The sequence below is a fragment of the Myotis brandtii genome, unplaced genomic scaffold (genome assembly GCF_000412655.1).
Source record: "Myotis brandtii unplaced genomic scaffold, ASM41265v1 scaffold154, whole genome shotgun sequence".
Classification (NCBI taxonomy): Eukaryota; Metazoa; Chordata; class Mammalia; order Chiroptera; family Vespertilionidae; genus Myotis; species Myotis brandtii.
The window spans coordinates 10,945,385-10,950,832 of record NW_005355584.1 but is presented as its reverse complement, the minus strand read 5'-3'; positions in this window follow the sequence as shown (position 1 = coordinate 10,950,832).

Below are 5,448 nucleotides of genomic sequence, written 5' to 3'. Positions count from 1 at the left end.
GCCTTCCCTGAGATTCCGCAGTCTGTTCTATGCTTCTATGTCTCTGGATCTATTTTGTTCACCAGTTTATTTTGTTCATTAAATTTCACATATGAGTGAGATCATGTGATACTTATCTTTCTCTGACTGGCTTATTTGCTTAGCATAATACTCTCCAGGTCCCTCCATGCTGTCTCAAAGGATAAGCGATCCTTCTTTTTTACTGCTGCATAATAGTTCATGGTATAAATGTACCACAGTTTTTTTAGCCACTCATCTACTGATGGGCACTATAAAACCAATTTTAGATGTTTGCTGGCTGAATTGTTGTACTGAGAATTTTGAGGATTAAGTCAGTTGCTCTGGGAGAAAGAGTGTGTACTATGCTGTGATCTAAATGCAATGACTACCATAGGGAGGCAGAGGTGTTACATAAGACAAATGTCTCCAAGTGTGGTCAATTCTTACTAAATGCCGTTTTTGCTAAATGTTAAAAATGTTGCACAGTATTTTGCAGATGTGGATGTAAACAGGATAAGCTCTAGAGAAAATAAACAGGGTAAGGGTAGTCAATTGCAAAGAAGAAATCAAAGTGTAATTAGCCAAATAGTATGTATAAGGAATGGCTAAACCTCCATTCTAAGAGACAGAGTTTTGGATATGAATCCCGTTTCCTTTACTTGTTGCAAATAAACAAAACTACCTTGTGACAACCATGTCTCATTCTTGAATAGAACACCCCAAGCAACAAACCCCTTGAGTTTAGTAACAGAGGGAATGACTTGCCAGCTCTGTTTTAGTTTTGGGGTCTTACATGTGGCTCAAGGCAACTGGAGTCTCAGCATTGGGGTCCTACCATCTCACATCCTTGCTTCTTTCTGTACATCTGCTTCATTCTCTCTGTGAAAACTGGACCCCCCACCCCATATTTACCCCTACTCTGTGCAGGAGATGCTGCCCTCGAATCACCTGTGTTTACTGTCAGGAGTACAAGTAAGAAGCGGAAACTAAGTAGTGGTTCTCATCTGTAAAGAAAAGATATGGTCTCTACTAAATTCAAACTGAAAAAGAGGAAGTTCAGAGAATTGACAGGAAGATTGGTGGAGTAGGCTCAGGCAGGAACCAAGGAAGGGAAGGCGGAGTTCAGGTTCTGCCACAGGGATGGTCTGCTGAGACACAGGCACCATCAACACAGAACACTTGTTGCCTACTACTACTGGACTGACTCTCCTAGCCTGAACACTCACCTTCTGCCACTGGCCTCTCAACTCTACCCTACCACCAGGAATAATCTGAGTCACCTTTGTGTCACTCCCTCAATATTCAAAATTCCTGAGGGTAGCAATACTCAGAACAGAGGGCTATAGTCCAGCTATTGGGAGAGGACCAATTCTCAAAGAGGAACTTGGGTTAAACAGACACCCTCAAAAGGTGTCCATTGCATGCTATATCCTGCTAGGCAGAGGGCATGTGAGAAGGTGCAAAGTACCATCGAGCTTAGAAACTGCTGTCCCAGAACAGAGTGAGAAACCAAGTGGAGTGTATGAAAGTTTGAATTGATGGGAAAGGTTACCTAGGAATAGGCAACTAGATACCAGGAAGAGCTAGAACTGAAATCAAGAACTTTGTTAGATATAACAGGGCTGGGACCAAATTACAGAAGAATCAAAAAGAACTGAAGAGATGAAAGACTAGACGTTCAAAAAGTAGTCCTGGAGCTAGGAAGGCACAACAAGCACAGGTGAAATTCTAAGATTGTAGACCAGATGACCATGAAGTTAAAAACTACAGAATGCAACAAAAAAGAGCAAAAAGATGGGCTCGTGTAAGATTGCCATTTGTTACATGTATACATTGTAGGATGTGTCCTTATACATCCAATGAATTGGTTGTTAGACAGCCCAGTTGAGGGGGAAGTAAACTGTAATACACAAGCACCAGCCCTTAAGGCAACGAAGGCATCAGGAACATTCAGAAATTAATGGTTTACTGTACCTCTCCACTAAGCTTGATACAATGAACCTTGTGTCGAGCCAGCTCAGCCAAGGGTTCCACAAGCCTGAGTGAGGGTGGTGAAGGATGAACAAATGACAGAGAGAATAAGCTGGGTCTAGGGGATCTTCCTTGTGCCTGGCTGAGGCCACAGAGAGAGATCCAGAGGCAGGCTGAGCCTTTATTTTATAGCCAGAGGTAAACAAGGTAGTGGTCACCATAGTTACAATGTTCTTGTGAGTTTCACTTGTTTTGGCAGCACTTGCTGCACCTCCCACAACCCATTAGCTACCTAGGAAGGATCTAGGGAGCGTCATAAGGTCAAGCCTAATTATGCTAAGAGGACTGTGCCCTCTAAGGTGGGACTTGTTTGTGGCTTTGCCAACAGGTCAGTCCGAGGCTTAACCCTATAGCCGTGCCCTACATCTCACCCTTTTTTATTTTTAATGAAAGTAAAACTTAAGCAACAAGAACAAAACTCTGGCTATTAAAACAATAACAAAACAATGCCAATGCAAAACCCAAATTACAGAAATGTTAACATTTTAAAACTTAAACATAAAGCTCTGGCTATTAACAAAACAATGCCAATGTGTTAACATTTTTAAAACTAGTAAGAATAACAAAACAATGCCAATGCAAAACAGCAATAAGTGAGTTTCTGCTAAATGAAAGTTTCTTTTGCTGATTTACTCAGAGTCCTCGGACTTGGCTGTGTAAGACTTTGCAGAAGACTGGCAGCTAACCAATGCTAGCATAGCGAGAAACATGATTGAGGGATTAGCTTCCACATCTTGCTTTTCTACCATCTGCTGGACCTCAGTTGTTAACTTCTTCAGCTGACCCCATGTTGGCATCTCAGTCCCTTGCATAGCCTTCCTTTTCTTCTTTTTTCCACTTTGCTGTCATCGGGGCAACTCTCAGTCTTTTGAGCGAAGGGACAAGGAGCTTCTCTGGGTCCATTGTGGTGACACACGTAACGCTCTGGCACCCAAATTGGCTGCGCTGCTCCTTCTGGAAAGATACAAAACACAACCTCTTCCCCACATCATTACTAGATCTGGTAAAACTCTTGTCTGGTTATGTATCCTTCCACCGGGCTAAGTTGGCAGAGGCTATTGTACAGGAGCCCGATGCCTTTCGGCTGCTGTACAACTCTCTGCATTGTAATTAAAAAAATTTAACATGTAACATTCTTCTCCCCCTTTTTTTGTTTTTATAAAAAAGGTTTATATTGATGGAATTCTGACCATTCATATAAGGGTATACTTTTTAGAGCTTGCTACTGCATTCCTCCTCATCCCTGGTAATGCTGTCAGGTGCTCCAAAATGTTAAATCACAAGATATCACAAGATATCACAAAGACAGCTTATTTTAACTTGGCTAAATGGGGTAAGAACTCATTAGAAGAATAGGCTACTAAAAAGGGTATACATTTTAGAGCTTGCTACTGCATTCCTCCTCATCCCTGGTAATGCTGTCAGGTGCTCCAAAATGTTAAATCACAAGATATCAATAAGACAGCTTATTTTAACTTGGCTAAATGGGGTAAGAACTCATTAGAAGAATAGGCTACTAAACATGGTATGATGAAACCTGAATAGCTCTGACTTCCTAGATACATATAAACATACATGCTCCTCTGTATTTACGACTGCCTACTTTAACTTAAAAAGTTGCAAATTATGCAGCTTTACATTTTTATTGTTCTACTTTTCTACTTTTGAGCCTTAGCACTTCAAAATAAAACCTTAACTTTGAGTCAAACTGTTATTGTTTTTCTTTTGAACTTTGATGAGCTAACTTTGATGTGTTAAACCTAAGTAAAATCCATTTACTCAATCCAAAGCAGGCATTAAAAAGAAAAACCCCAAATGCTTTCTTATATCCATTTTAAGAGTAGGATTGGCGCTTTCCGCTATTACCTGAGTCCTGATTTATCACCCCAGGAAGAACTTGCCAATCCTGTGCTTCCTGGGGTGGCTTGATAAAGATTTACTGAGGGGTGGCATGATCAAGTTTACTGAGCTGGCTGGAAAGGCTGCACTGGGGTTAAGGATAAGGACTCTACTGTCTGGTGGGACTGGCCCTGCTTGAAGTTTCCCTGCTTAGGGGGCATTGGTTGCCACAGTTAAAGCAGCCCCCTTTCTTTTTCTGCTGACCAGCGAGTAGACAACTTTTGCAACAATACTGAAAGTAGACAGAGGAATTTTCCCTGGGCCTTCAACTATATAACGATCTCTAAGTTGTTTTCCTACCTTCTCCCATGCCTCTACTATTTACCTTTCCTTCCTCAGAAAGCCATGGGCAGGTTTTACTTACAAAATCCAACAAATCGAAAAGCTGTTCATACCTCACAGAACAGCCCCGTGCTTAGAGCATAGCATTAAGCATTGGATACCTAAAAATTCTTTTCCTACGATCCTGAATTTCCCGTTTTACACCTAGTTATATCAATGAACTTCACTCACCTTCCTTCTTGTTTTCTGCACATGCCTCACTGGAGCGTCCTTTCACCTGACAACTGTAGGTCCCCCAAACTCAGGCCCCGGCGTTGGGCGCCACATGTGCCGAGCCAGCTCAGCCAAGGGTTCCACAAGCCTGAGCGAGGGTGGTGAAGGATGAAGAAATGACAGAGAGAAAAAGCTGGGTCTAGCTCAGGGGTGGGCAAACTTTTTGACTCGAGGGCCACAATGGGTTCTTAAACTGGACCGGAGGGCCGGAACAAAAGCATGGATGGAGTGTTTGTGTGAACTAATATAAATTCAAAGTAAACATCATTACATAAAAGGGTATGGTCTTTTTTTTTTAGTTTTATTCATTTCAAGCGGGCCGGATCCGTAGTTTGCCCACGGCTGGTCTAGGTGGATCTTCCTGTGCCTGGCTGAGGCCACAGAGAGAGATCCAGAGGCAAGCTGAGCCTTTATTTTATAGCCAGAGGTAAACAAGATAGTGGTCACCATAGTTACAATGTTCTTGTGAGTTTCACTTATTTTGGCAGCACTTGCTGCACCTCCCACAGCCCATTAGCTACCTAGGAAGGATCTAGGGAGGTCATAAGGTCATGTGCCCTCTAAGGTGGGACTTGTTTGTGGCTTTGCCAACAGGTCAGTCGGAGGTTTAACCCTATAGCCGTGCCCTACAGAACCTAACATTCTAGGAAGAACACTTTCCTTTTGCCTGATCCTCCAAATCTTCGCTTAGAGGGGTCCTCATAGTCCTCAGAACTGGATTACCAGCAGTTTTGGCCAGGTGGAGGAGGCAAGGCTACAGTGGTGTAAATCACTTCAGGTACTGAATGGAGTGAGGACATCCAGGCTTTGAGTGGTTAGCACAGTGGGGTGGAAGGCATGTTTGGGGTGGGGTAGTCATTAAGGAGCAAAGACCAGTGCATGCACCCTGTGTAGGACTGCAGACTTTATAGTTACCAGGAAGAGAAAATCATCATAGCCTCAGTGATGAAAGCAGCAGATTAC